Raw genomic sequence first — 24770 nt, forward strand, 5'->3', positions numbered from 1 at the left:
GTTACTGCACAAAACCTGTCCTCTAACCTGAGTGGGCAAGATGGAGTTTGTACTAGAAAATCTAGAAACCTACACTGTGGCCCAACTCAGGGAGTTTTGCCAGCGGGAGGGGGTGTACTGTCCCCCAGGAGCAAAGAAGGGTGCACTCCAAACCAGCTTAAGGGCTTGGGGGGAGGCACGCCGAGAAAGCAAGGCTGAGGAGGAAGACAGGGATGGAGAGCCTGACCCTGAGGGGGCTGAGATGTACCAACCTGAGGTGGGGAACCTGTCAGCAGGGCCCAGAACCATTTCTAGGAAGGGCAGCAGTGCCTCTAGCGGTGGCTTGTCTGAAGTGGAGCTAACGGACCGGAGGGAGAAAAGACAGCTCACATGGGACTTAGCAAGGCTGGAAAAGGAAAAGGAGGAGCAGAGGATGGCCCACGAATTGCGACTGAAAGAAATAGATCTTCAGATCTTGAGAATCGGGGCACAACCTGTTCCTAATGGTGGCAGCCAAACCCAAGAGATCACCAGGGAATCCAAACCTTACCTGCCAAAGGACATAGTGGCTAGCTATGGAGTGGGCGACGATATCGCCAAGTGGCTAGCGGCCTATGAGGTCTCACTGAGGGCCCATGGGGTTCCGGAGAAGTACTGGGGAGGGGGATTGTATAAGTACATGCCTCCAGCTGGTAGGGATGCTTTATTGGCCCTCGAGGAGGATGAGCAGACCCACTACCCCACCATGAAACTGGCGCTCATCAGAAAGTTTGGACTAACACCTGAAAAGTACAGACAGAAGTTCAGGGGTAGTCACAAGCTGGGCACGCAGAATTGGGTGGACTTCCTGGACTATGCGAAGAAGGCAATGGAAGGTTGGATTCAGGGCAGTGAAGTGAGGAACTACGAGGAGTTGTTTGACCTAGTACTGAAGGAACACCTGCTCGAGAAATGTTTCCCTGAACTGCGGCAACACCTGGTGGATAGCAAGCTGACCAGTCCCCGGAAGCTTGCTGAGGAGGCGGACATTTGGGCTAGTACCCGGGTGTCCACAAGGGGGACTGGAGGGGATACTCAAAAGGCCGGACAGGGCGCCCCCCAGAAGAAAGAGGGAGGGGAAAAGAAAAAGGAGTTCTCCAAAGGCCCCCAAAATAACTTTCAAGGGAAGGGAACAGGATTCACCTCTAAGGCTAACCCGCCCAGAAACCCTAATCCTGGCCAGAGTCAGCAGCCAAGGGTTGTCCATTGCTACGAGTGCGGTGGCGTTGGACACTATAAAGGAGATCCGAAGTGCCAGAAACGACCACCCCCTCCCACAGGAGGAAAGACCCCCGGAGTAGCTAGTGCAGTGCTCGGGGAGGAGATGCCCTTAACTAAGGGAAGGGAGTGGGCGGGTGTCACTTTAGTGTCCCTGGGAGAACGGGAGATGGTTCCTAAGATCCAGGTGCCCGCAAATACCGCAAAGTATGGGCAATGGGTCACCATCAACGGCCAAAGAGGGGAGGCTCTGAGAGACACAGGAGCCAGTATGACTATGGTGCGTAGCCAACTGGTGTCTCCAGAGCAGGTAATTCCCGATGTACTCCACCCAGCCGCGATGGCTGACGGCAGAACAGGCCACTATCCCGTGGCCGAGGTTCCCTTTGAATGGGGGGGGGTTGCAGGTTCACTTCGAGTTGCCGTAAGCCCTGCCGTGCCAGTCGATTGTCTGCTGGGGAATGACATGGAGCACAACGCTTGGAAAGAGGTGGAATACCGGACTCACACCGAGATGCTGGGTACACCTGACTGGGCCTGTGTTAGCACAAGGTCCACGACTACCCGAAGAGGGAGTTCATTCCGGCTGGAGCCTGGAACAAAGGCCCAGCCAGCTGCCAGTCAAGGGAAGAACCGAGGACAGGAGGAGCCTGCCTCGGCGTCCCCACCCCGTAGGACGGATAGGCCACCGGAGGTGGTGGACCAGGAGTCTGCGGTGGGGGACGTTACCAACCTGGAGGACCTACCCATCCCGGCCGAGTGGCACGTGGAGGGAGGCCCGTCCAGGGAGGAATTCTGCCAGGGCCAAAGGGAGTGCCCTACCCTTGAGGGGCTGAGGCGACAGGCCGAAGCCCAGGCAGCAGGGAACGTTGAAGGGAACTACAGTGTTTACTGGGAGGATGGCCTCCTCTACAGTGAACCCAAGGCACCCCTACATGGATCGTCACGAGCCTTGGTAGTTCCTCAACGTTATCGAGCCTTCCTTCTGGAGTTGGCTCACGAGATACCATTGGCAGGACACCTGGGGCAAGACAAGACCTTCGCCCGTCTTGTCCCACACTTTTATTGGCCTCAGATGAAAGTGTCGTCCGATACCTACTGCCGGACATGTGTGTCTTGCCAAGCCAGTGGGAAAACAGGGGTGAAGCTGAAAGCTCCCCTGGAACCACTTCCTGTCGTTAGCACCCCCTTTGAAAGGGTGGGCATCGACATTGTGGGTCCATTAGATCCGCCGACTACAGCTGGTCACAGGTTTATCCTGGTCCTGGTGGATCATGCCACACGGTACCCAGAGGCAATACCTCTGAGGACCATAACAGCACCTGTTGTGGCTAGGGCCCTGATGGGAATCTTTACCCGAGTGGGTTTTCCCAAGGAAGTTGTGTCCGACAGGGGGACCAACTTCATGTCAGCGTACATGCGGGCGATGTGGAAGGAGTGTGGAGTGACCTACCGGTTCACAACTCCTTACCACCCCCAGACAAATGGTCTGGTGGAGAGGTTTAACAAAACCTTGAAGGGCATGATCAGAAGTCTGCCTGAAAGCCTGCGGAGGAAATGGGACGTCCTCCTACCCTGTTTACTTTTTTCCTACAGGGAAGTGCCACAGAAGGGAGTGGGCTTCAGCCCCTTCGAGCTTCTGTATGGGCACCCTGTACGTGGACCTCTCAACCTGGTGAGAGACGGATGGGAAAGAACTCCCAGAAAGCTTCCCCAGGATGTGGTGAGCTACATGCTGGCCTTCCGGAGCCAAATGGCTAAGTTGTGGAAGCAAGCTTCTGACAACTTGGAAGCCAGCCAAGCAGTGATGAAGGCGTGGTATGACCACAACGCTCACCCGGTGGAGTTGGAGCCTGGCCAGAAGGTGTGGGTGATCGAACCAGGAGAGCTTAGTGCCCTCCAGGATCGCTGGTCAGGACCCTTTGAGGTGTTGGAGAAGAAGGGTAAGGCTACCTACTTGGTGGACCTGAAGACGCCTCGTCAGCCCCTGCGGGTGCTGCATGCCAACCGCCTCAAACCCCACCACGAGAGGCCCGAAGTCATCTTGATGATGGTGACTGACGGAGGAGAGGACGTGGAAAGCGAGCCTCTCCCTGATCTATTTGCGTCTCAAGAGAAGGATGGGTCGGTGGAGGGAGTGATTCTCTCCCCATCTCTAACTCCTGAACAGCAGGAGGACTGTCGCCAGGTCCTGGGGCAGTACTCCTCGTTGTTCTCCCTTGTCCCGGGTAGGACTCACCTGTGCGTCCATGACGTGGACACAGGAGACAGCCCACCTGTGAAGTCCAAGATCTACCGGATGTCAGACAAGGTGAAGGCCAGCATTCATAGTGAAGTCACTAAGATGCTGGAGCTAGGAGTGATTGAACCTTCTAGCAGCCCCTGGTCTAGTCCGGTGGTGTTAGTACCGAAAGCTGCACCACCGGGTGCCCAACCAGAACTGAGGTTCTGTGTGGACTACCGGGGACTGAATTCAGTGACAAAAACTGATGCTCATCCGATCCCTAGGGCGGATGAATTGATTGACCGGCTGGGAGCTGCCCAATATCTAAGTACCTTTGACCTTACTTCAGGGTACTGGCAGATCTCGTTGACTGATGGAGCAAGGGAAAGGTCAGCCTTCTCCACGCCCAATGGCCACTACCAGTTCTGTGTGATGCCCTTTGGGCTCAAGAACGCACCTGCCACGTTTCAGCGCCTGGTAAACCAGATCCTCACCGGAATGGAGAGTTTCTCTGCTGCTTATCTGGATGACATAGCCGTCTTCAGTAACAGCTGGGAGGATCACTTGCGTCACCTGCAAGCTGTTCTCCAGGCCCTGAGACAAGCTGGATTGACGATCAAGGCCAGCAAGTGCCAGATCGGGCAGGGGTCGGTAGTGTACCTTGGACACTTGGTGGGTAGGGGAGCGGTGCAACCCCTCCAGGCGAAGATCGAGGCCATCATGGCCTGGGAACCCCCCAAGACACAGACTGAGGTCCGAGCATTTTTGGGCCTCACGGGATACTACCGCCGCTTCGTGAAGGGGTACGGTACCATCGTAGCCCCCCTCACGGAGCTCACGTCCAAGAAACAACCTCGACGGGTAGTCTGGACGGAGGCTTGTCAGCAAGCCTTTGAGAGATTGAAGAAAGCCATGTGCGAGGCCCCGGTCTTAAGGGCCCCAGACTTTTCCAAGGAGTTCATTGTCCAGACAGATGCATCAGAACATGGCATTGGGGCAGTGTTATCGCAACTCAACGAAGAGGGTCTGGATCAACCCGTGGTCTTCCTATCCCGGAGACTACTTCCCAGGGAACAGAAGTGGAGTGCAATAGAGCGTGAAGCCTTTGCAGTGGTATGGGCTCTGAAGAAGTTGCGGCCATACCTGTTTGGCTCGCACTTCCTAGTTCAGACCGACCACAGACCCCTTCGTTGGCTGATGCAAATGAAGGGGGAGAATCCCAAGTTGTTGAGGTGGTCTATTTCCCTACAGGGGATGGACTTTCAGGTGGAACATCGGCCTGGAGTGGACCACGCCAATGCAGACGGTCTCTCAAGGTATTTCCGCCTTAGTGATGAGAACTCCCAAGGGGTTGGGTAGCTCCCCCCACTTTCAGCTGGGGGGGACGCGTGTTGGACCTGTCAGCCCTTTGGGTGGTCCCTCCTCATCATTATTTATTTTGTCCCACTTTTGCCTCAAACCCTGTTTGAATTTTTCCTTTTTGGGAACCACCAGACTTTTTCGTGTTGCTGCAGATTCAGGGAGCCATTTTATCTACCCCTGAAACTTCTGCCTGAGGGCCTGGAGCACAAAATGGTGGCCACCTGTGACATCACCAGCATCCACTGGAACATACCAGCACCTTCCAGAACATTCCAGGAGATTCCAGAACCCTGTGACCGTTGGAGGCGGTTTAGAATGTTGGGAGGTTAAGACAGAGTGTTGGCAGTTGGAGCTGGCAGTTGGCACCTGACTGGTGAAGAGAGAGGAGCACAACAGTGAAGGAGGAAGGAGTGAAGCAGCAGGGGTGGAAACTTGTGCCTGGAGTGGGGTCCATAAACCCACCCTTGATACTTGTCCCTACTGATGGATCCCAGCCTATAGCCCTGTGTGGGAAGAAGACAGAAAAACTCATCCTAAGGACCTGAACAGCAGGAACAGGCCTTAGAAGCAGAAAGCAGCAAGATCCTGACCTGGAAACTGGTTTCCCTGGAGTCCGGCGTCGAGTAGCCTAAGACCTGGAGCCCGAGGTGGAGAAGCGGCGCTGACTGAAGAAGCAGACGTCGTACCCGGAGCCGCCTGAGGTCGTGAGAGGGCGCCGACGGAGGTCGTGAGGAATTCCAGAAGTCGAGGAGGAAGTGAACCGAGGTCGAGCGAGCGGCGTCATCGGAGGAGTGAAGTCCGCCCTCCGGAGTCGTCGGAGACCGAGGTAGAGGTGAACCGGAGGTCGGGAGTGAGGATCGCACTCCGGAGTCGCCCGGAACCTGAGAGGAGGAGCACCGGAGGTCGGGGGTGAGGATCGCACCCCGGAGTCGCCGGAAGTCGACATCGAGGCCAGGCCGGCCGACGTCATCGGAGCCGAGAGCGCCATCGGACCGGAGCCGCCCGAAGTCGACACCGAGTAGAGACTGCCCGACGCCGTCGAATCGGAGGTCGAGATTGAACCGAGGCCGCCGACATCGGACCGGAACCGCCTACCGGCGTCGTCAAAGAACTGACATTGTGCCGAGGCCGCCGAGACCGAACCGGAACCGCCTCACGGCGTCGACACGACTCCAGCGGCGTCGGAACATCAGAAAAAGGGCAGTAAGTGGAGTAGAGGGCGCCTAAGGCCCTGTGGAGACCTGAGAGACTGCTCTAAGGGGCTAGGGAGGTGCTGAAACCAACCTGACTGTGCCTGGGGTGAACTGGGACTAACCTAGAGAGGTGGTGTGGAGAGAGACAGCCAGGGCACTGGTATTCCCCCCCTTTTGATCTACCTCAGTTTAGGCCTCAGCCTTGTCTCAGCCAGGGAGTAGCCCCCCTCAAGCCTTCCACAACCCTACAAGCTGTGCCGGGGCCAAATCAGCCCTTAGGAATTGAAATGTCAACTGATTACATGAGTGTTGCTGTATACTTTTAATTATTTATTGGGGGTACTGTATTTATTGAGTTTTTACCTATTTATTGCTTCACTATATTTATAGGTCCACAGGACTTGATGGTGTACAATATTTATTGGTACAGTATTTATTGCCTCAGAATATTTAATTGCCTGTATTACCTGCACTGATATTTATGTCCCTTGTATTTATGATCACCCCTATTTATTGAATCTTCAGATAATATTTATTTAACCTGCACTATTTAAAATTGTATATTGTGATTGACCTATTTATTTTTCCAATCAGCAACTAAGAGAAAAAGATAAAGAAGAATATTTTCATAATTTTTACGGTGTAGAGTCGTTTTTGGAACGGATGCACGCATGGTTATTGTATGGGTATATTGTATGCTTAGCACGGTGCCTGTTTCCTGACCACTCGAGCCAAGCTACCACAGTGTGTTCGGGGAGTCCACCACCACCCTGCGGAGTGGGAGTGGGCTGTTTCCAACAAAAGGGTAAAATGGAGCACATGGGAAAGTGGGGATTACAGAAGGGAAAAGACAGGAGGGCAGTTCTTACATGAGAATCAGGCACAGGAAAGTGGTGCAGACTGGTTAGAATAGATCACACATGTAGCTTCACATATTTCTGGAACCTGAACCACACATACTATCTTCTGCCACTTTTCAAAGTATTCTTGGGGAGGGTTAGTAACCAAAACCACTGGGAAGTGTAAAGGTTGCCCGGCACACCACAAATTATTGTATATTTTATTAGGGACCTCTGCAATTCAAAGTTCACCAGTCTCCCTGCCTCTTACCTTTTTTGTGTGGATTCTGTTCCTCTTACATTGTTGTCTTTTACATGCAATGCCCTTCACCTCATCTCTCTACCACCTTGTTTGCATTGATTCTGCACATTACATCTATCTCTCCTCTTCTCCTGTCTCCCTTTCCACGAGCCCTGGGCGTTAAGTGGGCTGACAAAATGGGTGGGTCTCTAAAAGAGGTGTGGACTATGTAATTAAGGGCATAGCTTAAACACATAAGTTACATTTCTGTGATTCCCATAGTGTTCCATCTGACTGTTACTTTGGTTCCTCTCTGTGCTTTCTGTGATTGAATCCAGAAATATAACACAACAACTGACATACACCTAAAAACAGCCAGGAGTATTGGTTTTGCCAATTGTTGTTAGCTGTTTCAGCTAAAAAAAAGTAACAACAACAAATTATTTTACTTTCACCCTGTCACTGTTTTGACCAATAAGTAGCTCCTTCACACACATTTGCATAGAATCACTACTGGAATGCAGGACCATTGCTCTTTGTATTCGGAAGAGAGCCCATATATTGAATGATCATGGAATCTGAACACCTTTTTGACCCACAGACAGGCAAGGTGTGAGAGCCTCAACTCCAAAGTGCTCAACTGTATTCTGTTATAATCACCTGGAGGGGACTCAGTACAAAGTGTACATCATCCAAGAGTAATTTGCTGTGAAATGAAATACAGAAACACACATGCTGGAAATAGCGAGCACTCTTGGGCAATGCAAAAATAAGTAAAGCATGGGAAATGTGAACAGGAACAAAATCACTGCCATGGATTTCCCTAACATCAGGGCCACTGGAATTATGCGGCAGGAGAGGGCTAAATTATGTGGCAGGGCGAGCAAATTATGTGGAAAGAAAAAGGCACATTATGCGGCATAATGCCGCACATTTTGAAATAGTATTAATGAATTTCTTTGCCATTTTATAAACTTAGTAACATCTTTGGGCATTGGTTGCACCCCATTAGTATCAATTTAACACCCAAACCCAAATTTAACAGTGGGAAACAGAAAGTTGACTATTCCAGCTTTGCAAAGGGCCTTCCAACATGCAGTAAGACGTGTCGCTGCATTTTTAGTAACTTTTGAACCGTTTGAGCTAAAAACAACTTTTTTGTTAAAATCTGTAGCTTGTGCAGCAGATGATGGATTATGTGGCAAATGCAGCAAATTTATAATTATGCAAAAATCACCGCTACCGCACAATTGCATAATTCCAGTGGCCCTGCGTAACATGCAGCGTCAGACTGGGACAGAAAATAGGCCCCCAGTACCCAAATAAAAGGGGGCCCCAAAAGTGAGTTAGTTAGGTAAAAAACGTGACTAATGTTTGCAAACTACGACAGTTTTCAACTTGTAAAGACATTCTGTATAAGTGTTTTGTAAGGTATGGAAGACTGCATTTTTTTGACTTTGCTGCAACCAATGTTTGCTTTAATATAATGAAAATCAACAGCGAAAACTAGCTCACCTGACCATAAAGCAGGTCAACACATAGCCAAAACAAGCATTGGAAATGCAATAGGACTCGCCTTTGATTAAGTTAAAGCCATTTTCTTTGCTAATGGTATTGTATAGCATGTCATTTTTTTTTACATACCATTCCCGATAGAATCAAGCAGTTTAATGTGGAGCATCCCCTCCCCTAGAACTGACACTTCATGGCCCAGAACACAAACAGCCCAACGAACTAAACATCGCATATTATGATAAAAAAAGTTGTTAGATGCAGAAAGGGACTTTTTTAAGCCCCAAAGCAACAAATCACTTCCTTCCATGTAAATTCCACAAGTTTCTAAGAAAAAAACGTACATTCAAGTTTCTATTTTAAAACCCCCAAAAAGTTGCCCACAAAAATAAAACCGTTTGCATAAGTGTAAAACAGACTAACAAACAGCAAGGCTGTTACAGTTACAATCTTAAAGTAAAGTTCGGTTTCCAAAACTATCTATTTAACAAGCACCAACAACCAAACAATATAAAAAACATGGGGAAATCAAACGTTAATAAACTCGATCGCAAGCTACAAAGAGGATTCAAACTGCAATACATTCTATCGCAAGTTACAAAAAGAAAAAAAGCAATGCTTACATCTAAGGCAACCACAATGTTAAACTAGCTGTCACACTGTAAATAATAAAAAAAAAGTGCTTACCCAGTAATTTAAGAAGACTGTCTAACGCCGCAAGTAAACGACTAGTGTTCGCAGCATGTGCCTTTTTGGTAGTCTATGGGGAGCCTTGAGCTAGACTTCTTTAGAGAGTGTATCCCAGAGGCTATGAGTGAACTTTCAGTCTGCATCCTTCCATCGAGGGCTCTGTGCTGTCCTTGCCGTGGCAGCGTCTGCCTACCCTCTGACCATAACTGCCCGGAGCCAGGCAGGGCGCTACACCCAACCTGTGTGTGTAGGCTCAGGGAGTCCTACGTTCCCATAGTCACTGGGGTCAGACCACAGAGAGGCTCGTGGAGTGACCCCTGAGCCCTCTGGGTGGCGGAGGCAGATGGGATGTGTGTGAAAGAATGTTCATCTGATGGGGAGGGGCGGGCACACTCCCTCATATAAATATATAATGGCTATAAAGCAGAGAGCCGCGGCTAAAGTGAAAGCGGGCATTCTTTGTGTAAGCAATGAGCTGCATGGCATGTGAGGGGTTTACCTAGCATAAAGGGTCGTGCAGGCATTTTGTTTGCAGCATTGTGCAACGCGTGATTATCTGTGTCACCTATAGCAGTTGGCATCACAAAACTGCAGACATTATAGCAAGATGGCTTAAAATTTCACACGTCACGTTCTCGTATTGATTAATAGCGCTGCAAATGTTGTCTTCAGGGTGTTTTCAATGCTGAGGATGTCGCGTGGGCGCCCCCCTAACCCGCTTTCCCCATCCACCCCAACCGCGTACAGATGCACAAGCGTCTAAATCTCTGTATACTGTCGTGTCTTCAAGCGCTTTGAAGCTTCGCTCAACCACACGGAGTACTATACCAGAATTTAAACTAAAAAATACGGGGCGTGGCCAAGATGGCGAGGTGAGCGGACGGCTTCTCCGCCAGCTCCCGCTTCCGTGAGCCCCTAGACCAAGCCTAACTGCTGCATCTCCCCCCCGGAGGTGCGGGAAATCGCCAGCCGAAACTCCGGAGTGCGGGTGGGGGCTGCCTGGCCCCCGGAGAGATCAAAGGAGGCACGCAGCACCCGTTGGAGTGGACCGGAGATCACGGCCGAGGAGGGGCGGAGCACCAGGCCGGCGCAGGATGCTACGAGCCCGGACGCCTGCCAAGGAAAGCGCCCGGCTTCAAAGAGGCGGCAGGCCGAGGCACGAAGGGACGGCCCACACCACAACCGGGGGCCCGGTAACGGCCCGGACCCAACTGCGGCACAGCACCGAGGCGAGAGTGATCGGACCGGGGGGGGAGGGGCGTGACCCCGCCCCCGGAGGCTGGAAAGCGGAGTAAGCGCTTGGTGTGCAGGATCGGCGGCGCCCCTGTGGCCCAGCGGAGAACGGAGGGGCAGTTTCTGGCCCAGTGGGGTGACTACAGCGGCGGAGCTGTGGTAGCGCTGAACGAGACGCGGCCCCGAGAGTGAGGTGCAGGCCCTCCAACCCAGAGGTACCGCAGCAGACAGGGGCCTGTGGGACACGCGTGTACTGAGGAGACACGTGCGCACGCCAGCGCTGCGGCCTAGAGATCGCGCTGGTGGGGTGAGGCTGCTGGATCGCGGGGGGAGCGACTGCAAGAGCCTCCCCCCCTTGTCCCCTACCCCCGCAGCCCTCGGAACCAGCTTCGAGGTTGGATGGGCACTGCGGACTGAGAGGAGTGCCTGGAGAGACCTGCGTCATGAACACGGGAGCCGGAGTTAGGATGGACGGACCCCGACCTACACGCTCCCCATCGCGATGCACGAGGATGTAGCGATAGCGGTGGACGGACCAAGTGCGGGGAGTGACCGGCGGGGGGGGGGGGGGGGGGGGGGGGGGAGCTCGCGGGCCCCGGCGGCGGCGGCTGCGCCACGAGCACAGAGGTGAGCGGAAGGGGCCCGGAGGGGCATACAGGCAGCTCACGGGAGCGCTTAAGCAGAGGCAGGGGGCACCACAGAGAGAGGAAGCGGAGGAGGACAATCGGAGCCCGGGAGACGCGGAAGCGGGACAGGAGCCCTCGTGAGGCTTCTGGGGCACAGAAGAGGCGATCAGCATTGAATCCCAGAGCTCATGGCGGGCAGCAAGGGACGACGGAAGGGGGAACGTACTCTCCCCGAGCTACTGGGTAGGAACCAGCAGAGGGCCGACCGGGGGCAGCAATCGCCCGGACCCTCCGGCGGGTCGCTGGTCGCCGACGGTGGGGAGCCTCCGATCACCAGATCTTTCATGGAATCCCTTTTCGGCTCCTTGCGGGAGGATTTCCAAGCCCTGAAGAAGGAGGTTGGCAGCGAGGTGCGGGAGGTCCGGCGGGAGGTGGACAGCCTGGGAGAGCGGGTGGCCATGATAGAGGACACCGGACGGATCAGGGATGAGGAATTCGAACGTCTGCAACAAGAGGTGCTACGCCTACGGGATCAACAGATCGACCTCCAGGCACACGCCGAGGATCTAGAAAACAGATCGTGACGCAACAACATCAGAGTCCGAGGCGTTCCGCTCACAGAAGAAGGGACGGACACGGTGGGCTACCTGCAGGATTTGTTCCGAGAGGTTCTGGGAGAGCCGGCTGGGTTCCATATACGGATAGACAGAGCGCATCGAGTAGGGCCACGGCGCCGGGCATCGTTGCCACCCCCGGACATCCTGGCCTTTCTCCCGGACTTCCCGCTCAAAGAGCGGATACTGGTGGAGGCTCGGAAGAAGCAGCCCCTCGCCTTCCGGGGCCACCCAGTTGCCTTGTATCAGGATCTTTCTGCAATCACGCTTCAGAAACGGAAAGCGTTCAAAATCGCCACCGACTTCCTGAGATCGCACGAAACACCATACGCGTGGGGACACCCGTTCAGGCTCATATTCCGATGGAATGGCACTATGCATCAACTACGGTCACTGCAGGAGACATGCGGAGTCTTGGGCATATCGGCACCGGAGGAGGACGCGGCTCCGAAGAGGCGGGGACGCGCCGGCAGTGATGGATGGCAGCGGGTGTCAAGGCGGCACAACCCGGCACGACTAGCGAGACCAGATTCACCCACCAACCAGAGCCAGCATGGCGGAGGCGGTGATCGAGGTAGCGGAGACTACTGGACTAGGTGACACGGCGCTGACGGCGTAGGTCTGCTCCGGGGGGAGATCATCACAGCCTTTGACACTAAGCAGGTTTGGGGGCCGGATCGGGGCGGGAGCGGGGGGAGGGGGGGTTCAGTGGCTGGACGTCCACTGGAGTACTTTACCAAAGACTCGTCCCTTCGGGACTGGACTTGGACAATGTTGACTCAGGTTGAGGGGAGTAGGAGGGGGGCGGTGCCCGAGGGGGTTCGGGAGATGTTGGCACGTTGCCGTAGGGTGAATGGTGGGGTGGTTGGGGTGTTTGTTGCAGAAATTTGGGAGGGGAGGGGGGGGAATACGGGAGAGGGGTGGGGGAAGGGGGGGATGCAGGGGGGGTGGGGGGGGAGTCCAGTGCGTGCCCGGAAACACGGCCGCAGCAGCGGCGCACACACTCTGGTTCGTGAAGTCCGTAGATTCCAGGGAGGCAGGGGCGGGCTGGTCGAGTCTCCAACATGACACCTACAACGTTTAAAATTGTCACGCTCAATGTCAGGGGCCTTAATAACCCGATCAAACGCCGAGCGGTACTATCCCTGCTAGAGAACACCCAGGCAGATCTCTGTCTCCTACAGGAGACACACCTCCTGCCCCAGGACTGTCCCAGATTGCGATCCCCCGCATTCCCTACACAATTCTACTCATCCTGCAACACTAAAACAGCGGGGGTGGCGATACTAGTGGCCCGGCGCTTTAGAGGGGAAATACTTCACAAACAAACGGAACTGAAAGGTAGGCTCCTGGCCTATAGAGTTCGAGTGGCTGGTCTCACATTCACGATTGGGTCCATTTATAGCCCGAACGAAAGGCAAGAACGCTTCCTCACTTCGGCGCTGGAGGAGATCGCGGTTACACAGGATAGGCACGTTATCATTGGGGGCGACCTCAACTTGGTCTTTGACGGTGCCGCCGATAGATCCGCCCAACGCTCCCCACAGGCCGGGGAATTCTCGAAGGCGTGTAAGGCACAACTGGCGGAGATGGGTTTGGGGGACCTCTGGCGGCAAATGCACCCTGCGGAACGGACCTATTCGTACTACTCGCATGTGCACAAGACGTATGCACGGCTGGACCACCTTTTGGTCTCGGGACCGGTACACGCTTTGGCCACGGAGGCAGACATGGGGGTGATTTCGGTGTCGGACCACGCCCCTGTGACTGCCACCTTCTGTTTGCCGCCGGCCTCATACTCTCCTAGGGTCTGGCGTTTGCGGGACACACTGCTCAGTAGACGAGATGTGGTCCAGCAGGTGACGAAGGCGATACAGGAATATCTGTCCCATAATGAGACCCCTGACACGTCTCGGGCGACTCAATGGGCGGCTCTGAAAGCGGTGCTTCGGGGGGAATTTATCGCGATTGCCTCGGCAGATAATGCAAACAGGCGGGCGAAACGGGAGGAACTCACGCAGAGGGTCCGTGAATTAGAACATATACATGGTCGGACGGGTGCACCCCGGATCTGACGGCAACTCCAAGGGGCGAGAAAGCTTCTGACGGCCCTAGACATGGGTCGTGCGGAATATGCGGCACTGCGCCTCAAGCATGCCTATTACACAGGGGGGGACAAGTGCGGTAGGTTGTTAGCGAGCAAGCTCAGGGCCGCCCAACAGAAACACACGGTGAAGGAGATCACCGACCCCACAGGGTCCACGGTTACAGAGGATGCTCACATAGCGGAAAGTTTTCGCAAGTACTATGCCGACCTGTACGCTGGAGACCCTCCGGACGCCTTCGCAACGCAGAGATATCTGACCTCGGTCTCCCTACCGTCCTTAACACCCGCACAGGCGGAGGCACTAGAGGGGGACATTAAGGCCGAAGAAGTGATATCGGCTATAGCCCGTCTCAAGCATGGTAAATCCCCGGGGCCGGACGGCTTCACGTCTCTCTTCTATAAAACGTTTTGCACCTTACTGGTGCCGATTCTCACACGTCTGTTCAACACCTTCGCGACGCCGGGCGCAATCCCACCAGATCTGCTGCGGGCATCCCTCGCGGTCATCCCCAAGCCGGGAAAGGATAGATTGCACTGTGGCTCCTACCGGCCGATATCTCTCCTAAATGTCGATCTTAAACTATACACAGGGATCTTGGCGGCGCGCCTGGCCCCCCTCTTACTGGGACTTATCGACCCGGACCAGGCGGGCTTCGTTCCTGGAAGGCAAACGGTCGACAATACCAAGAGAATCACACATCTCATTGAGAAGGCGTCAAGGGTCCGGGGAGAGAGGATGTTGTTACTGGTGGACGCCGAAAAAGCGTTCGATCGCGTGCACTGGCCGTACCTAGAACAGGTGCTGGAGAAGATGGGGGTGAGAGACAAATTTCGTCACATGATTTTTAACTGCTACAGATCCCCAACGGCCGTAGTACGAGTCAACGGGTACAGCTCGAGGAGCTTCCACATTGAAAGAGGCACGCGACAGGGATGCCCGCTGTCACCCTTACTCTTCGCGTTATATATGGAACCCTTCGCACAGCGGATTCGGGACAACCCGGCGGTAAGAGGGGTGAAATTCGGTGACTTTAGTCATGCCATCAGCCTGTAGGCGGACGACGTGATACTCTCCTTAGACGATCCGCTCTCGGCTTTGCCGGCTTGCATTGACGAATTGACCTGCTTCGCAGAGGTGGCAGGCTTTAAGATGAATATGGGAAAATCGGTAGCCTTGGATCTCTCCCTCGCACCGGCGACCAGGACCCTTTTACAACAGCGGGTCCCGATAGTCTGGTCTCGGGAGCCAGTGCTCTACTTAGGAGTCCTTCTGGCTCCGACCCTACCAGCAATGGTGCTGGGCAACTACACCGCCCTTGGCCGGAAAATACGGGAGGAACTGACGCGCTGGGACCGTGGCACTCTTTCGTTACTGGGTCGAGTGGCAGCAGTTAAGATGACAATCTTGCCCCAGATCCTATATCTGTTTCGGGCACTCCCGCTGCGCCCACCGGTGGGCTGGCTCCGGCAGATGCAGTCGGAGCTGGGACGCTTCATCTGGCAGGGCAAGAAACCCAGAATGAGGAGAGCACTTTCATTGCTAACGCCGGAGACCGGGGGGCTAGGCATCCCGGACCTACGCAAATACTTTTACGCAGCACAGTTGCGTTACCTGGTGGAGTGGAGCAGGTGGGAGTCGGACAAACATTGGCTCTTCCAGGATCAGGCGGTGGGGGGGGGGAGGCCTCTACAGGAGGTACCATTTTTACGCAGGGCTCACCGACCCGCTAATCTATATGCCTCTTTTATCACCAGAGTGCAGCTCCAGGTTTGGGATGCTACCAATCTCACACACGGGCTGACCACGTTTCCCTTCCCGTTAACGCCCTTGACGGATAATCCGGACTTCACTCCGGGGATGGAGAGGGGCGCGTTCGTGCGCTGGCGTGAGGCGGGGTGCAGGGCTCTATGCCATCTCTACAATGCGGAAGGGATTATCCCCTTCGCGGACCTCAGACAAGATTATGCATTACCAGAGACCGAGAGATTGCGGTACCTGCAGGTTCGCCACTGGGCGTTGCACCCACAGGTACGCGAGGCAGCGGACAGACGACTCCTCCCTTACGAACGCTGGTTGTTAACGCGGACGTCCGACACTAAACTCATCAGCGACCTGTACGGATTCCTCCAGGTGCCCCCCTCGCACTTTTATAATCCGGGACGCGAGCGATGGGAGAGGGAGCTGGGTAGGACCCTGAGTCACGATGAATGGAGACAGGTAGCTTACAGAGCTAGGCATTCGGCATATCACACGGGCCTCACCGAAACTTTCACCAAAGTTTCCACATACTGGTACTACACCCCAGCACGTATACACGCTATGGATAGCAGCAGGGAGGACACTTGTTGGAGGGGTTGTGGACAGACAGGAACACTGACACATATCCTGTGGGACTGCCCCCTGCTTGCCCCCTTCTGGAAAGAAGTGATAGATGAGGTAGACTCCCATTTCAAGACTGGGTTACCGCGCTTTCCGGCCTATATCTTGTTGGGCCTCCCCAACGATTTGATGTACCCATTAACATCCCGCAGGGGCAGGCAGATCGCCATAGCGTTGGGGTCTGCCATTCAGAACATCCTGGTACACTGGCGTACGCCCACACCCCCCACGATCACGGGCTGGTTGCATAGATTGTGGCACGTGTTAGGCATGGAAAAACTGTCGTTGACTGTGGCAGGCGACACGGAGACATTTAATGACATCTGGCAGCCCTTCCGATCCCTGTTGACCACAGAATTTAGAGAACTGACTTGCCCAAAATACCTACGACTCCTGAGACTCACCACGCAGGAAGACTCCGCCCCTTGAAAGGGCCTGTTGACAGGGCCTGAAAGGCGGCCCCTGGAAAAGGCAATAGAATCTGACGGACATTATGGGGAGCACGCACTGGACTGGGGAGGGGGGGGGTAGGGATCGAGGGTTGTGGGTGGGGGGATGGGGAGAGGGGGGGGGAGTTGGGGCGGGGTCTTGTTCTGTTTCTGAGTATCACGACGGATTGCAGTCCCGAGGGGCAAACTGTAGCCGAAGGGCCAGCGGCAGAGACCGGGCCCTGGTTCGCCAAGTTTGGACGCTTCTCTGAAGGGTGCCCTGCGGGCCCGATCGCACAGGATACACGCTATATCAGTTGGAGCTTTTCGAAACTCCTATGGTATGAGACGCGGCCGGCCCTGAGGGGTTGTAGGCGACATGCTGTGTTAACCTTGACCTACTCAGGGGACGTGGTGGGAGTGATGATATGCCAGTCAGTAACGAGCCGGCCCGCAGGGTTGTAGGCGGAAGCTGCTGATGCTGTCGATGTTACCTTATTCCTATTAAAACTAATAAAAGAGTTAAACATAAACTAAAAAATACAATATACGTTTGGATTACTTAACGTTCTGGTGCCTGCTGGCCCCTTCACTCCACTACTGAGTTAAATATCATGGGTACCACCGGCCCACCCGTCACAGAATCTTCACACCTGTGTTGGGGTGAAAACACATTTCGCCTACAAATGTTTCACACTATATTAGCTATAGAACGGAGAACAGAGGCGAAAGTGAAAGCGAGCATTCTTTGTGTAATGTTTCACATTATAAGGCTATAAAGCGGAGAGCCGCAGCAAAAGTGAAAGCGGCATTCTTTGTGTAATGTTTCACACTATAATGGCTATAAAGCGGAGAGCCGCAGCAAAGTGAAAGCGGTATTTTTTGTGTAATGTTTCACACTATAATGGTTATAAAGCGGAAAGCCGCAGCGAAAGTAAAAGAGTCATTCTTTGTGTAATGTTTCACACTATAATGGCTATAAATTGGAGAGCCGCGGCGAAAGTGAAAGTGGCATTCTTTGTGTAATGTTCACACTATAATGGCTATAAAGCGGAGAGCCGCGGTGAAAGTGAAAGCGGCATTCTTTGTGTAATGTTTCACACTATAATAGCTATAGAGCGGAGAGCCGCGGCGAAAGTGAAAGCGGCATTCTTTGTAAGTGAAAGCAGGCATTCTTTGTGTACTGTTTCACGTTTGTCCACATGTGTTTCCCATCCCGCTGCTCCAGTCAACACAATGTTGCAACACGCTCATTTTGTACAGAACAGTGTAAGTTAGTGACAAGTAAGCATATGTTCACCAAGCAGCATTGTGCTTTTAAAGTTTTCTCGCGCACGGACATCATGAAAAACAAGCTCGACCCAGGCGGCCCGCACTCACAATGACAAAGAAAGAGAGCGCCCCAGCTAATGAAGGAGACCGTATAACGCCGCAAGTGAGAGATCCAATCCAGAGGGGCCAAAAGTGGACAGGGTGGTAACAAGGAGGGACTAATAAGCCTCTTTTTCAATCCTGAGCCAGCGTTTAGCATGGAGGATGACGCCAGCGAATTAAAAAGATGGGCGGGGCTTCAAGTCCGTCTCTGAAAGCTTCTGAATCCGTATTAATTCCAAGAAGCCCTCGCATGGCGAGAGCAATGCATGCGCGCTGCTAATGCCAGGCGAGACCTAAAAACAGGCTACATACTAACTTGACAGCAGGGCTTTAAGTGGGATGAAAAAACTGGGGAGTATGGCTGATTCAATTAATGATGTGGCTTAAAAACATGTAAGTTATAAATCTGTGCATAGCATAGCGTGCTGCCTGACTGGTATATTGCTGCTCCTGTCATTGCCTCCAGATAAATATTACAACAAGTAAAATTACACCTACAATCATCCAGGAATGTTGGCTTTGCCAGTGGTCCTTAGTTGCATAAGATGAATAAGTAACATCTATGGCTTAGTTGTAAATAATATTGAAAATGCTTCCGTTCTGACATGATGAGACTGTGAAAGAACTAAACGAGTCTTGAAGTTACATTATAGGCAGAGAAGGGTGGCACTGCTGCAGAGTTAAGATATATATTTTTTTGTAATCAGAGCGTGAGGGGAAAAATGGAGAGCTGGACACTCTGAGCACCTGATTTTTAGAACTGCCAGTGCTGTGCACTAGCAGGACCTGGCCCACTTAAAGCCCTGCCTGCCAGATTAGACCGTGGGGCACAGCCTGACTGCCCTATAGACCAGTCTGACCCTGCTGACGTGTTATACATTCATAGTGCAGATACTAGATCAATGTTTTTGCAGGCAAAGTTAAGGACATGAATATAGGGCCAGATAAGGGCTCTTTTCAATGCCCATTTGAATTTACTACCAGATCTGAGACTTGAGTGACCCAGCACACTTTAAACCCTGCTCCATCCACGTTTACATGCTGATTCTGCTCCTCTGCGTGCACCTCGTCTCACTGCCGCACTCACACCTTTCTGCTCCCCCTCACTATATTCCGTTTCTCTTACCCCTTTAATTCAACTCTCTGCTCCCTTTCCCCCTCCTCCTAGGTGAGCAGTTTCCATGGTGAATCGCTGCCCTTCTATCGTTTGTTGTGCGCCCTGCAGGATATCCTGCTTTTCATTCATACAGGGGCAGGGCGCACTTCACACGTAAGGGCACTTTAAGTACCTGTCTAATGCGCTGTAATCGACATGCAGATGCAGCCATTAGCCCCACAGAGACAGGCCTGCAGGGGAGATTGATTAAATAGAGAAAACATATAAACTCTCAGGGGACCCCCTGGGCCTCGAACCTCTGAAGTCTTTAGAGGTGCGAGGCCCCATTGCTGTTAGCAGGCGCTGCTCAAGCCTGGCGCCGGCCCTGGAACCTTACACTACTGAATGGATCGTACCTTTGCTTCAGACGCAGTTCACAGCATTTATGATGTTTTTAAGATGCTACAAACAAATAATTGAAACTACAGGCACGGATTTCCAGACTGGGAGCAGTGGGAGCAAAACACAAAGCTTTTTTTTTGGGGGGGGGGACGCAGTTATGAAGGTGTCAACAAGCAGATGAAAATCTTACAATCAACTGTTGCAGCTGATCTTATATAAATGCTACTTTTCATATCCTGTGCCGCCGAGTGCCTTCTCGTTTGAAAGCTTTCAATCGGTAGATGTGCAACTTACAAACAATGTGGCGTGAACTGGACTCTTTGAGCCCCTTGCAAATGGGTGGAAGGCTAGAGGCGATTAGTAGCACTTGGCAAAGACAGTAAACTAGGGGTGACCATCCTTGGTCTAAGATGGACTGACCCTTGTACTATTTTCAGGTTAGGCACTGTTAGAAATGGGGGTCTCTAGTTGACAATGGTCTGCACCTTTGTCCAAGTAGGGACCCTTCATCCTAGTCAGGGTAAGGGGGATACACATCTAAAATAACCCCTGCTCACCCCCTTGCTAGCTTGGTACAAGCAGACAGGCTTATCTCAGAGGCAGTGTGTAAAGCATTTGTCAACACATACAGTAATACAGTGAAAACACAACAAATGGACACCACACCAGTTTAGTAAAATAAGTGATCATTATCTAAACCAAACAAGACCAAAACAACAAAAATCCACAATACAGTAATAAAAATGTGATTCTTAAAAGGTAAAAATAGTTCAGTTCAAAGCAAATTGCAGATAAGACGCTTTTCACACAAAGCACCTGTGATGCGTCGCGCACACAAACAAAACTGTCGCAGCGAAGGTGATGTGTCGGTTCCTTACACCCAGTGGAGGTGATGCGTCGGTGCCTTACTTCCACGCAGGGGCAGTGATGCATCGGTTCCTTACTGGAGGGGAGGTGATGCATCGGTTTCTTTCTGTGCGGGGAGGTGATGCATCGGTTTCTTTCTGAGACCCTGGTGTTCTTGCCGGCGTGGCGCCCAGGTGCGATGTGTGAGGATCGGGATGCGTTGGTTTCTCCAGCCGCGGTCCCACGATGCGTTGGTTCTTGCAACCACACAGCCGGGCCAGCTTCATATTTGGTGCGGTGATCTCGGACTTCGTAGATCAGTGCACTCGATGTGGCGATTTCTCGAGCCGAGGGCAGGCGCTGCATAGGTTTATTTCAGCGATGCGTTGGAAACAGGTGCGGTTGCATTGCGCTTCTCTTAGTTGCGTTGCTTTTCCAGCTCCCAACAGCAGGAACAACCTCCGGAGGCCCAGAACAGCAGCAGGCACCTCTTGGCAGGTCAGAACTCCCAGCAATGAAGTTCAGAGGAGCTGGGGGTGAAGTCTTTGTATCCCTGAGACTTCAAAAACAGGAGACAAGATCTACTTCAAGCCCTTGGAGATCTTCCTCAAGCAGGGGACACAGCACACAGCAAGGTTCTTGTCCTTTCCTTGGCAGAAACAGCCACTGCAGGTCAATCCCAGACAGCACACAGCAAAGGGGCAGTATGTTTCCTCAGTTTCTCCAGCTCTTCTCCTTGGCAAAGGTTCCTCCTGAAACCCAGAAGTAATCTTTGAAGTCTTTTCTATCCCTGAGACTTCCAACAGGAGGCAAGCTCTACATCAAGCCCTTGGAAAAAAACTAACAGCAGGATGATGAAAGCACAGTCCAGTCCTTTGCCTGCCCAAGACAGAAGCAACCACTGCAGGCTAACCCAAACAGCACAGGGGCAGTACTCCTCCTCCAGCTTTCATGGTTCTTCTTTCTGGCAGGTTCCTTAGTTCAACAGTAACAGTAATCTAAAGTTCAGGTGTCTGGGCCCACTTTTTATATAATACAAATTCCTTTGTTCTCTGGTGGCAGAGAAGCTCTTTGCCCAGCCAAAACCAGTTCTGTCCTCTCGGGTGTCGCTGCCTGGCAAGGAGGTGGAGACAGCATTGTCCCAGGTAGACCAGGCCCATTCAGGTATGAAAGAAATCTCCTCCCCCCTACTCTAAATGCAGCTCAGGTCTATTCAGCCCATCCCTGACTCAATTCAATTCATTCGTCTTTATTTCGATTAAAATTCATCATAAAAAGACAATACAATAAAAAAATAAATAAAAAAAATTCCAATTATATACAAGAATATAAAATCATTACAGTGATAAAACAGGATAAAATCAGATAAAAACACAACAAGGATTTACCTTTTAGTTCCTATTCCTAATAATCCAAACCCATCCGAGGAATTTGGCCACAGCAATTACAATAGGTTCGCTTGTATCATATCTCAATATTCTTAGTGCCACAAGCCCCACCCTGGTGCCCATATTACGACAAATGGGTAAAAGCCATCTCGACCGGGGTACTACATAGGCCGGACATTCCAAGAATATGTGACCAATCGATTCCCTACAGTCAGCGCACCAACGACAGGAGTCGGTTGTCTCCCCCTTCCATTTTTTGGTGAACGATCTAGTGGGAGGAGAGCCAACCCTAAACTGATGGTAAAGTTTCCTGTCACTTTATCTACTAATGATGTCCCAGTAGGCTTCTAATAGTGGATCAGTCTTACACTCAAGAAACTTGCCAGTCAAAGACATAGCCAGGGTTTGGTTGCACTGTCTCTGCGTTAACTGGGACCAATATAAACTTTTAAACACTTTTTTTGGAGGGAAGGGATTGCCTGCAGGGTCAGACCACAAATTACCCAGGCCCATAGATTCTAAAAGCAATCTAACTTGCTTAAACCATGCTATATTCCCAGAGCCCAGGATAGAGCGTACATCCAAGAAAGCCTTGGCATAAAGGGCCAAATCCTGGGGTGGTCCACAGTCTTCTCCACAAGGCCAATGGTTTGTACCGGGCAATGTCATCAATTGAATGAAAACCAAGGTCCAATAATAAAGTTTTGATGGGGCTTGACCTGGGGAGGCCCGTAAGGTTCCTCAAAAATTTATTTTGCACTTTGACCAGAGAGGATAGGTCTACAAAACCCCAGAGTTCAGCGCCATAAAGGATCGCCGAGGTAGTCCTGGAGTTATAGATCTTTATTGCTGGACCTATCCTTTTAGTCTGTGACAATCGCTGTTCTTTTACCAGGCACCCTGAAAGCTGAGCAAGCTTAAGAGATAGAATATCAATTTGGGGCTTCCAACTCAGTTTACTTTCAAGGACAATCCCCAAGTAGGTCATAACGTTTGTACGTTCTAATTTTTCGTTGTTCATCGTGACATGACCAGCCACACGTCTTCCTTTATTAAAAACCATATACTTGGTTTTAGAGACATTTACTTGCAGGTCATGATCTTGACAGAAGGTGTCAAACTTGTTCAAAGCCGCCTGTAACCCTATCTGCGTCTGAGACAATAATAGGGTGTCGTCGGCGAACATAAGTAGCGGGAGCTTGTTACCACCCAGAGAAGGGGCGTCTGTAGAAATGGTAGAAAAATACTGCACAACCCTAATAATAATAACAAAAAAAGAGTTGGCGCTAAGACGCACCCTTGTCTGACACCCCGTAATACTTTAAATCTGTCTGTGACCTGCCCTTGGATCCCCCATCTAACTTGTGCAAAATTATCTTCGTGCATCCTAATCCCAGTATTCAGAAGATCAGCAGGCATCCCTAACCCATCCAAAACTCCCCATAACTTAGTCCTAGGAACTAGGTCGAAAGCTGATCTAAGGTCCACAAAGGCGGCATATAATGTACCGCCTCCTAAGTAGACCGTTTTCCAAACAATCCCATCCCTGACTCATCCAGGTAAGGCAGGACACACATCACCCCCACCCCCCAATGGCCATCTAAGAGAATGTACATCCCCAGCCATTCAAAAGCCAGACAGTCAATCCACAAACCAGCAGAGGCACACAGGATGGCTAAGCAAGAAAATACCCACGTTCTAAAAGTGCTATTTTCAAACACACAATATAAAAATCATCTTTACAAAAAGATGCATCTTTATATTCTGAGTTCAGGCATACTAAACTTTATCTTCACATCTTTTCCCAATGGAAATTTATATTTATAAGATGTTCTAAATAAGCTCCCATTCTAGCCTATGAGACAGATAGACTTTCAATAGAGAAAAACGAAATTGCCAGTATTTCACTATCAGGACATGCCACACACATCAGGGGTACCTTGGACCTACCTTAGGGGTGACTCATGTAAGAAAGGGGAAGGTTAGGGCCTGGCAAGTGGGTGCACTTGCCAGGTCGACATGGCAGTGCCAAACTGCGCACAGACACTGCAGTGGCAGGTCTGAGTTACATTTACAGGCTGCTCATGTGGGTGGCACAATCAGTGCTGCAGGCCCACTAGCAGCATTTGATTTACAGGCCCTGGGCAGACACAGTGCACTGGACTAGGGACTTACCAGTCAATCAAATATGCCAATCATGGAATCACCAATCCATAAACATAATTTACGGGGAGAGCATATGCACTTTAGCACTGATCAGCAGTGGTAAAGTGCCCAGAGTCATAAAACCAACAAAAACAGGGTCCAAAACAGGAGGCCAAAAAGCAAAAGGTCTGGGGATAAACCCGCTGAAAAAGCCAGGTCTAACAGGCATGTTATATATTATATTGAGGGCCACTGAAATTATGCAGCAGGGGAGTACAAATTATGTGGCAGGGTTGACTAAAATAGGGGGCAAGGAAATGCCAAATTTTGCACCTTAATGCGGCACATTTTGTGATAGTACTACATCATTAATTTTGCAATTTTTTCACATGGTAACACTGCCTGGGCAAAGATTTCACCTAAGCAACCAAATAGAGCAATAAGAAGTGGTAGATGACTAATAAACCTTTACCCTTGCGCTGAACGGGATCACGTTGCCACATAGCTTTTGATCCGTTTAAGCTGGAAACAACAATTTTTTTGATAAAATCTACAAACTAGCAAAACCATAACTATGTGGAAAATGGAACAGCCACAGAAAGGCATAATTCAAGTAACTCTAATTATATTTGCGTACAATGAACCTGTATGATCGCCATTTATACATTTGTGATTATTCAGAAAATGAACCATCTATCTGGTCCTCATAGACCAGCGCCAGATACCCCGACTGTAAATGGATACATTTCAAAAGTGCAGCAAGTGCACTAAATTGACCTCTGAAAGGTCCATTGTGACCGACATCACGTAAACACAAGCCATAATAGTCAATTC

General features: G+C 51.6%; 1 protein-coding gene across 4 annotated transcripts in view; it reads right to left on the minus strand.

The window, feature by feature from the left end:
- Positions 1-24770, minus strand: part of SDCCAG8 (SHH signaling and ciliogenesis regulator SDCCAG8) — a 1515443-nt gene that overhangs the window by 1229007 nt on the left and 261666 nt on the right. The window lies entirely within an intron of this gene.

The sequence above is a fragment of the Triturus cristatus genome, chromosome 6 (assembly GCF_964204655.1).
Source record: "Triturus cristatus chromosome 6, aTriCri1.1, whole genome shotgun sequence".
NCBI lineage: Eukaryota > Metazoa > Chordata > Amphibia > Caudata > Salamandridae > Triturus > Triturus cristatus.